Source organism: Megalobrama amblycephala, linkage group LG10, assembly GCF_018812025.1.
Source record: "Megalobrama amblycephala isolate DHTTF-2021 linkage group LG10, ASM1881202v1, whole genome shotgun sequence".
Taxonomy (NCBI): Eukaryota; Metazoa; Chordata; class Actinopteri; order Cypriniformes; family Xenocyprididae; genus Megalobrama; species Megalobrama amblycephala.
In genome coordinates, this window is record NC_063053.1 from 9061907 (window position 1) to 9073775 (window position 11869).

Here is an 11869-nt window from a genome sequence, read left to right on the forward strand (position 1 = left end):
TAAAACAATAACAGTCAGAATTGTGAAACAATTTCAGGGAGGACTGTGGGCTGATATTGACTAAAGAGATTTGCCATTACATTTCAAAAGTCCCGATGTCTGTTCATTATGGATGTTTTTTGTGCTAACAGGCTACTAGAGATGAGTGTTTTTCATTCTCACATGCATCAGATGATATATGTGTGTTGCAAAACCTTTTTGAATATTTTAGGAATGACTTTTATGCATTGCATGAAACATATCTTTTCTGTAACTATTAGTGTAAGCAGTCTAAAGCAGATTATTCTGAGTGTGTTTCTAGGAACTTAAAGGGGTCATGACATGAGAGATCAAATTTGCCTTGATCTCTTGACATATAAGAGATCTTTGTACAATTAAAACATCATGCAAGTTTCATAGCTTAAAACATCATCCTCATAACAAACAAAGCATTTATATAAGGGACAATCAAAGTTATTGAGTAATTGAGGTTAATCAGTGATTACTTGAGGCACATACAAAAATTAAGTTAAATGAATGAATATCTCGTAATTCAATTAGGAGGGAAAAGGCCCACATAAAGCATATCATAAACGAAAGAGAAACTACATGTTCTAACCAAAACGATGAAGATCAAGTTAAAAAATAAACAGACACATGTCTTGCTTACAGGTGTTTTAGCCTCAGAATGTACTATTATTCAAAGTCAGTGGTTAGAGTTGAGACTTCCTCTTCAGCTTCCGGACCTACGCATGAAAGGACAAGAACAAGCAAAATATGCCAGTTGGTCTCCGCATCAGTGTTATTTAATATTCTTTATATACTTTAAAGCTAGGGTAGACCATTTCGGAGAGGCTAGCAATAGCAAGCTAGCTTTGAAAGCATAAGATCCCATCCTCCCTTCAGAGAGCCTCAAAAGCCACGCCTCCTCCAAGCAAAAGCTTCACGAGAGACGGCACCATTCTTTAAGCTTAAATGACGAATGGGACACCGGTCTTGTGGACTTAACGGACACACGCACGCAGCAGCCATTGCCATTTGGGACAGGGCCTTTGACCTTGTGAACAGCGCACACTTCTATGCACTTTCGGTCTTGTGGACTTGCGTGCACGTGTCCGTTAAGTCCACGAGACACTAGGGTGTCCCATTCATCATTTTAGGTTTCAGAAGGGAAGGGTGCTCACGAGCGCCCCTGTTGCGGCCGCTATGCGCCCTCGATGCACACTTCAGCAGAGCCCGCAAGTCTGCGAGCTACGCAGAGGACTTTACCCGGCAGTCAAAGCGGCATTACATCACAAAAGTACGGACTCAGAGGAAGACCGTGAGGGTTTAGGCCCTGTCCCAAATGGCACACTTCATGTGCACTTTCGGTCTTGTGGACTTACAATGGCCGCTGCGTGCACAAGACCGTAGGGTGTCCCGTTCATCATTTAAGCTTAAAGAAGGGTGCTCGTGAGTGCCCCCTTTGCAGCTGCTATGCGCCCTCGATGCACACTTCTGCTGAGCCCACAAGACTGTGAGCTACGCAGAGGACTTTACCCGGCAGTCAAAACAGTATTACGTTGTGAAAGTGCGTATTCAGAGAAAGACCGTGAGGGTTTAGTGTGCCATTTGGGACAGGGCCATAGGGTGCCATTTGGGACCTTTCCCTGCATTCCATTCAGAAGGGCTCATCCCTATGCTCTAATCCCTTCAAAGGATTTACCCTCTGGAGTGAGGGATGAAGGGTGTAGGGGTCAAAAAAACTTTTTGGAACACACTTCTGCATCATCTTTATGAGACAATCAAGGAGGCGCCTTCGTTGCACATTTTGTACGCTGGTTGACCCCACAAAAACATCCTCTGAATGATGACATACAAAAAACAATTCATGAGGGCTTGTGAATCAGAAATTAAATCATAATAAAACATAAACACTAGGGCATATATTTGATAGGTTTATATGCCTTTATTTTGAGTTTTTTTTTAATGAAAAAGTAGAATTTAGTTAATAATTACGGTGGCCCAGTAGTGCACAACACAACGAAATTAAAAAAGCAAACATAAGTTCACAACACAACGGAATAAGCCACAACACAACGAAATAAAGCCACAACACAACGGAATAAGCCACAACACAACGGAATTAAACCACAACACAACGGAATAAGCCACAACACAACGGAATTAAACCACAACACAACGGAATCAAGCCACAACACAACGGAATAAGCCACAACACAACGGAATTAAACCACAACACAACGGAATAAGCCACAACACAACGGAATCAAGCCACAACACAACGGAATCAAGCCACAACACAACGGAATAAGCCACAACACAACGGAATCAAGCCACAACACAACGGAATCAAGCCACAACACAACGGAAATGCTCCCGACCACTTGGGGGCTCTCAGAGCTCGGTAATATTACTATTCCTTGCCACTGTTCTATAAAGTCGACAGTTTTACAAAGATATCAATACCATGATTAGTTTTAAGTATGTAAGCATTGTATATCGACATGGTATATTAATTAAAAATCAACTACGTTCACAATAGATTCATATTTATACTTGTGAATGATTTGACGCGATACCACGGCGCATGATAAAGGGAACATCCACCAATTCCACCAAGTGGTTAAAACGTATAATTTGTATTCATTAAAATTACTTTTAACATTTAAAAACAGACATGTTCAAATTCCAAAGGTTGTTAGTTCCTGTTGGTAAGACTGACAAGCTTTGGAATTTGAATATGTCTGTTTTTAAATGTTAAAAGTAATTTTAATGAATACAAATTATACGTTTTAACCACTTAGTGGGATTGGCAGACGTTCCCTTCATCATGCGCCGTGGTAGCGCGTCAAATCATTCACAAGTATAGGCCTAAATATGAAGCTATTTTGCACGTAGGTGATATTGAATTAATATTTCATGTCGATATGCAGTGGTTACATACTGTTTAAACTAATCGTGGTATTGATATTACTGCCGACTCTATAGAACAGTGGCAAGGAAAACGAACTTTACCGCGCTCTGAGAGCCCCCTAGTGGTCGGGAGCATTTCCGTTGTGTTGTGGCTTGATTCCGTTGTGTTGTGGCTTTATTCCGTTGTGTTGTGGCTCGATTTCGTTGTGTTGTGGCTTTATTCCGTTGTGTTGTGGCTCGATTCTGTTGTGTTGTGTCTCGATTTCGTTGTGTTGTGAACTTATGTTTGCTTTTTTAATTTCGTTGTGTTGTGCACTACTGGGCCACCGTAAATAATAGGTTCTGTATATACATTTTAGAAATGTATAAAATATTTGTTCTTTTCAAGCATTCAGTATTGCACATCTACAGCTGAGGTAGAAAAAGGGAAGCAAAAATAAGGAACATGATTTTTCAAAATTTAGTAAAGCCACAACATTTTAATTTGAGCATGTGAAACATGTCTTGTGAGCGCTGTCATTTGACAGCTCAAACATTATTTTTATTTTAGCTGTTACTATGAACACAGATCTGACAAACCAGCAACAATGATTTGTTAAAAGAACAATTCACCTAAAAAGTTAACATTTGGTCATTCAGTATTTGGCCATTTACACGCCCTCGTGTTGTTCCGAACCCATATGACATCCTTTCTTCTGTGGAACACAAAAGGGGAGGCATTTGTGGAATTCCATAAGTGGTTATCTAATGAAAGTGGATGAAGACCAGATACAGATGTAGTCATCATTCACTTTCACTGTATATGAAAAAGAGAATCTTGGATATTCTGCTGTATGATTTATGGCAGCTTGAAGAACATTTCAAAACACTCTCTCTCTTTTTCCACGGGGGTGGAAAAAATACCATATCATTGTGTATTGGAACCTGGTGTTTATGCAACTGCCTGGAAAAAATAAAAATATACAAGTTTCACAAGACTGATGAAGAATAAGCTTCATTTTTTTCTGACTATAGTTTTAATATACTATTCAAATGTTTACTATCTACAAACTAAAAATAGTTGTCATGGTTTCACCATGCTCTTCCTCACATCGGCTGCATCCGAAAAGCTAGGCAGCTGACTTGTTGCCTCAGTCAGGCAATGACTTGTAAGGCAGCGTTTGTGCGTGAAGGCACCTCACGAAACTGATTTCAGGCAGTGTAAGAGTTAAATGATCTACAGAAAAAATAGCGCAAGCTTTTCAAACTTTATCGTTAGAAATGACATCAAAAGTGGAAGATGCAAAAACATACATTTACACACACAAACTGACCAGCAAATGCAACTTTTGGACGCCATCTTTATTTTTCTAGCTCAACTGTCACAGAATGGAAAGCACAGGATTGTGGGATATCAAAGGCATCTATGCTGCCTTCAAAAATCGATCAGATGAAGGTATCTCAGGAAACAGGAAGTGAAGCTAACATTGGATTCGGACGTGCCTTGATGCCTTCCTACCTTGAAATGTGTCCTCCGAAGGCAGAATTTTCCAGTTTTCGGACGCAGCCATCTGCTCTCTGTTCACTCTCCCCGAATCAAATCACCAGCACCTGCTCACAATTTCATGCCAATCAGGACTGTATAAAAACCAAGCAAACTCACTCACTTGAGGTCTGATAAGTTGCCTATTAAGATTTTATTGAAGTACTTGCATGTTTACACTTTTAGAGAATTGACCCCTCAGCTGAGCCTGGTTTTTCCTAAGTTTTTTTTCTTTCTGTCACCTAATGGAGTTTGGGTTCCTTGCCAATGTGACCTTTGGCTTTATTGTGGATTAAAGGACACTTAATATACAGTAATAGTATATTATTTGGAAACTTAAACTAAATTGAACTGCTAGATGAAGACACACTGTTTCCTGCAGAACTGTTTTATAGTGGATTTGACTTTGATTCATTTGCAACATCGACACTGTTATTGAACTGAATTGAATCAATAAAACTTTAGTTAAGCTAGTGCTGTAGAAATTGCTCACTTTTCAGCTTTAACACGATTTTTCATGATATACTGTAAATGCAAACATTTAACCCCGCAAAATCTGTACAGATAGAGCAGTGGCTTAGCACATACCCTTACACACAAACGCTTTTACTGAGAAAACCACATGTGGTTTATCTCTCCATTTGTTGGTATACTGCCACAAAAAGTTCATGACATGCTTTCTGGATCTGGTGTTACTCAAGGGAAGCCTGAACTACATCAAATCAGCTCAAATTTTACTGAAGGAAAAACAGACAGTGAATGGTATCTAAAGTTTTGGCATGATTCCTTAAACATTTAAACACTTAAATATGTAAAAACACATTTAAGTCATATAAAAATATAAAAATCTGTGGTGCTGCGCTCTAGGTTTTAAGTGACCAAATGGCATTTAGATTCCTCTCATGTGACCTAAATTCAGGGGCTCTCCCCTGCTCCCAGCTGCATGGTAGTCCTTATGGTATTCCTTTAAATCACATGATTTGTTTTTTTGTTTTTTTTGGTTGTAGTGTCCATATAGAGACAATCCACATAAATAACCTTAAAATCTATCCCAGCATTTAGTCCATGTAAATAATGTGTACTCTTTTGCTTGAGATCAAAGAGCATGCTGCTAGATATTTTACAGATATTTTCACTGTAAATATTTACATCTATAGTGGTAATGTGAGAGGACTGTATTTGATTTTACTCACTCCGAACTCATATTAAACAGCACTAATGACAGCATGGCCTGACACAGTGGCTGATGTTTTATGTTAATGGGTGTTAAGTGGAAGAGCACTTCTCCGCTTGGAAAAAAAACTGAGAAAGAGAAAGTAAAAATTATGAATTCCTCAAATTGCATCATTTCAAAATTTCGGTGAAATGAAAGTAAAACTTTGTCTTTGAATTGAAAGGCCTCTTAATTCAATAACCAAGCTGCCAATTGGGTAGTTGAAGTTTCTAAAGTTTTCTTTTTCTTGTTTCTTTGCTTTTAAATGTCTATGAAACTTCTTTACAAGAAACAGAAACTGATTTAAGTCTTTGCTGAAAATAGAACTACTCTGAATGGTATCATTATCTTCTGTCCATTATATTTATGGACTCAGTTGGTAGACAGAAGCCTTTAGAGGCCAAAGCCACAAGAAAAAGGAATAGAAGGGACTTCCCTTTGCATTTGGAAAGGGTTGTTTACCATATTACTGACTGGAGAAACTGATCTCTCCGGTGGTCAATGTCAATATGTGAGCTGTAGAGTCCCTGATGTCTGGTTATCTTCCCTTCTTTCAACTTATCAGCATTTTTTTAAATCAACGTTTTTAAAAAAGATATATATTTTTTTAAGATAATAAAAAAGTATATTGGGGCCTTTAACCATTTAGCTCCACTCAGACATTTAATTTTCCGAACTGTCTTGATTCATACAATAACAAATGTAAACTGTTAGTTCATTGGTTTAAAGCCTTAATCCTGATTAACAAAGCGATATGTCATCTGGATAGCTTACACGCTAAGGTTGTCTTTTCGCAGGAGACACATCTGAATGTCTCTGAAAATGAGTCTATCCTTATTCATAAAAATATTTATTTTATCCCCTCAGACTGGGCAGACTATAATGGTAGATACCTCATCTGGGTTATTGTTTAACACCCCTGTGGTATTGTCCAATATCTATGCACCTTTGATGACAATAATTTTTTCATTAAGTTTCTCTCTGCTTCACCAAACCTACATTCAATTTATTTAATTATCGGAGGGGATATCAACCTCTGCCTAAAGGGGCAGTCCCACTACACTTTTTGTTTCATTGACTTCTATGGATGCAAATACATCAGAAACTTTTTTCCTTGAGGATGAACACATTTAAATCATATAAAAATCTGTGGTGCTGCGCTATAGGTTTTAAGTGACCAAATGACATTTAGATTCCTCTCATGTGACCTAGATTCAGGGGCTCTCCCCTGGTCCCCAGCTGCATGGTAGTCCTTATGATATTCCTTTAAATCACATGATTTGTTTTTTGTTTTTCATTTGGTTGTAGTGTCCATATAGGGACAATCCACATAAATATTAATTATCGGAGGGGATATCAACCTCTGCCGAAAGGGGCAGTCCCACTACGTCATATCACAACCGTGATCGAAGAAACTGTTGGAAGAAATTTCGTGTGCTCAAACTCTAGTGTGACCACAGCTAAATCCCCACCTCTCAGAGAGGAACATCCCTCTTGAAGTCGGCTAAAATAATACATTTTTTTCTTCTGCTCACTGCAGAGCCAATGGGTGAAGCTTGATGTCCAAAATAACTTCCCCTCCCTCTTGCAGTGACATCTCTTCTCTAATGATGTGTTTACTGGCGTGAGGGTGGGTCAACCTGTCACTCACATGAGATCACAGCAATAGCAAACCACAACTATCCAACCATCCAATCAATTCCAATGGACAAAGTCCCACTAATCCAATCAATTCCGATGGACAAAGTCCCTACATTTTTTCTTGTTCAATAAGCCGTTTCACTCAGATATACATCACAATAGGGAAGAAAAGACCATCGCAACTTCTGTTTCATGCTGACATTAACCCACTTCTGCAATGGAGAAAAAAAATGAAATCACTTATAACGCTTATGCTCACAGTTATGCTTAATTTTGGTTTTGTTTTCTATCAGTCTATTTAATCACCCGTTTCCTGACACTATCAGTTACCATGGATATTCATTTAATTATCACAGCTGTTCGTCATTTAGTTCCTTACCATGTGTATTTAAATTCCTCACCTTCACTCATTCTTTGTCTTGCATTGTTTGTGTTTGTGTTTGGCACACTGTTTCAAGTTGTTGGCTTATGTATTATAAAGACTGCCGTTATTTATACCTTCTTCTTCATCCTTGGACTTAAACCGTTACAGCTTCGTGTGGATGTTTCACATGAACAGTGGAGTGAAATATAGCAGGAACAATGTATTTCAGGCTTTGCAGAAATGTAAGCAGAGTCACGTATGGGGTATTTCCATAGAGAATGATGCAACTGATGAACGTGTTTATTACTTTTGATTTTGGACACAAGGATGATGGGCCTGTTTGGTCATTGATTCAATGCTGATAAATAAAAGTGATGTAATTAAAAAATACTACTGTAAAAATCACATATCTTTTTTAAAACACTATCTTTTTAATCCCTAAGAAGAATGATTAGGTCTATTGATGCCTGTAAGTCTGGGAAGGGTTTAAAAGACATTTCCAAACAATTTACAATCAAATTCTTGAAATATTAGCTACAGTCAATTTCAAAACCTTTCCAGGCCAGATCATCTACACAGATCCAGCCACAGAGTATCAGGAATATTCCTGAGAAAACATCAGTCAATTACAGGAAAACCCTGGCTCAGTCAGTACTAAACCTGATGAGTCAGCTACCCAGGAAAAAAAGCAGGAGGTGCAAAACACATTAAGGAAGCTCAGGCCCATGCAGCGTTTGAGTGAATGTGTTTAGACTATATGGATAGCAACTTGAATTGGTCATTTGCTTCTGAATAAATTCTGATCTCTGTTCTCCTGCCTGTAAATGACTACAGGATATGCCCTGATTATAATCAGGAAATCCTCTGCAAGGGGAAGAGGTCTCTGATCTCTTTTCTTCATCGCCCGGAGAGGTTTCCCGCCATCTCTCCAAAAATGGTCTCAGAGTAATAACCATAATTTCAAATTGTTGTACACAATGTTTTTTTTTTTTAAAGAAAAAAAAAAATGCTTTAATAACTCAACAAGAAAGAATGTAAGAATGTATGTTGCGTGATTTTTTTGGAAAATAACTGGAATCTTTCTGATGCAAATTTGAAAGCAGAAATATAGATACTTCATTATCATATTTTACAAAGAAAAACAAATCAGCTCACAAATTAAGCTCAAGTTGACAGTGCCACTAGATTCCACTAATATAAGCAAATTTATCATTCAATTGCACTTCATTATTCTCTGGATTTCTCCAAAAACTGATTAAAATGCTGTACACTATTCACATTGTACATATTAAATGGAAGTGACAACTTGCAACTTGCTTCAATCTGACAAATGGTCTGAGAACACATATCCAGCTTCACTATAGAGTAGATCCTTATCTTTAATGTATCTACATTATTGCTTATTTAAATTATAATACATTTAAGAAAATGATTGAGAAAGTGAAATAAGGAAATAAACCCCTGGTTTCACAGACAAGGTTTAAGCCTAGTCCAGACTAAAATGCATGTTTGAGCTGTTTTAACTGAAAGCAACTTGCACTGCCATATCTTAAAATATGTCAGTGCCATCTCAAGATTCACACCAGTAATGTTTTTCTTCTAAGGCATGTTTATAAAAGCTACTTAAAGGGATAGTTCACCCAAAAATGTTGTTTATCTGCTTACCCCCAGGGCATCCAAGATGTAGGTGACTTTGTTTCTTCAGTTGAACACAAATGATGATTTTTAACTCCAACCGTTGCCGTCTGTCAGTCTTATAATGCGAGTCAATGGCCACACAATCTATAAGAGTCAATAAACATGCACAGACAAATCCAAATTAAACCCTGCGGCTCGTGACAGCACACTGATGTCCTAAGACACGAAACGATCGGTTTGTGCGAGAAACCGAACAGTATTTATATAATTTTTTACCTCTAATACACCACTATGTCCAACTGCGTTCAGCAATCGCTTGGTGAGGTCTGATCGCACTCTGACAGCGGCAGACAGATTGTTTTGTCTCTTAGGACATCAATATGTCGTCACGAGCCACAGGGTTTAATTTGGATTTGTCTGTGCATGTTTATTGACTCTTATAAATTGTGTGACCATTGACTCACATTATTTGACTGACAGACGGCAACGGTTGGAGTTAAAAATCATCATTTGTGTTCTACTGAAGAAACTAAGTCACCTACATCTTGGATGCGCTGGGGGTAAGCAGATAAACATCAAATTTTCATTTTTGGGTGAACTATCCCTTTAAATGCCCTATAATTGAACTAAAACCTAATCCTGGTTTTATCTAAACCCAGTCTGTGAAACTGGGCCAAAGAATGGTAGTTCGTGACAACCACACAATTGTCTTTTTCTTAAGGTCATGCATGAACTATGGGGGAAAAAATGCACATTTATGGTTTTTATGGACATCATGACTGATATTTCCTATTACTATAATGGTTGTGCTTTTTTACAGTATGTGCATTCACTTAGGAAACTACTGGGTAATACAAGGTAACTACATGGGTTAAGTTAGGTTTAGGGGTAGGTTCAGGATTAGTACCTAGTTATTACCCAGTTTTTGTAATTATCATAATTAATAATTAATACAGTCCCCCGGTTTCACAGACAAGGCTTAAGCTACTTCTAGACTAAAATGCCTGTTTGAGCTGTTTTAACGGAAAGTAACTTGTACTGATATATCTTAAAATATGTCAATGCCATTGTTTTGTCTCAAGATGCACACCAGTAATGTTTTTTCTAAGGCATGTTTTAAAAACTACTTAAATGTCCTTATTGAACTAGGCCTAAACCTGGCTTAATCTAAGCCCTGTCTGTGAAGGCCAGTATGTACAGGGCAAACAGCACTGTAAAATAAAGTGTAATTTACATTTTTAAAAAATCCCATCATTTAATTAAAATTCCTTGAATAATTCCTCACTGTTAAAGAAAAAAAAAAAAAAAACATTATTTTATTCATTTCTCCAGGGGGAGCTCGGCTGTTTGAAAGTACTAGTCGCTTTGTATAAAAAACAACTACTAAATGACATGCACCTGTCATTCATTTACCCGGGAATTTTGTCTTTACTCTCAACCCTGCAGATGCCATGACCAGTGCTTCATTGGGCTAGTTTTGATTGGCCATTGGGCTAATATTGCTGCACAGACCTGGCAACCCTGGACATTACAGTCAAACTGGCATAGACAAGTGGATAAAGATGCCACATTAAAAAAGAGGCAGTCTGACCAGACACCACTTGAACCACTAGAGGTTATGGCTTAACCAGCAAAGAAGATACAGTCAGGGTGTCAAATGTCAAGTAGGCCTACCCTGCCAGAGATTCCTTCAGTGCTTTTGTTGGGTTAGAGCAGTGGTTCTCAAACCTGTTCTGGGGACCCCCCACCACTGCACATTTTGCATGTCTCCCTCATCTAACACACCCAATTCAACTCTTGCAGTCTCTACTAATTAGCTGATGACTTGAATCAGGTGTGTTAGATGAGGGTGGCAAGCAAAATATGCAGTGGTGGGGGGTCCCCAGGACAGCTTTGAGAACCACTGGGTTAGAGGATGATCCACTCACCTAAGGCCCTGCTTACGCCTGGTATTAAGATAGGTATATGTCTTCATGGTTTCATCAGAAAACATGGCTACATTTGAAAGGCTGCCAATTGAGAATGATATTTTGTAGATCCAGAGCGTGTGGTTACTAGCAAGGGGAACCATGTTAACCAGCCACAACCTGTCCTCATGGTGTTTTTATATATTTCATCATTTGGTTCTATTTCTGTATTTCTGTTGTTTCAGAATAGCAGAATAGTTTCACTTATTATTTTATGCTGCATACTTCTCTTGGGGCCACTTTATATATCTCTGGAGTTAGGTTCTCGTTTTATTTTTGCTTGTTTAGATTAGCATGTGGGTTCTTTTCTTTAAGTTCACAAATGGTTATCAGAGCGGTTATTATATGGTTCTGTTTATTTTAAAAGTGCAGAGATTTATTCAGAGATTATTTTATTAATTTCTCCAGGGGGAGCTCGGCTGTTTGAAAGTACTAGTCACTTTGTATAAAAAACAACTGCTAAATGACATGCACCTGTCATTCAATTACTCTGGAGTTTTGTTTTTACTCTCAACCCTGCAGATGCCATGACCAGGGGCACGTTCAAGCTCAAACCGGTGCGCAACGTTTTGCTACGTTTTCCGGGTTGAACGACATGTTTCCTGGAAACGGTGTTCATCGGTGTGTAA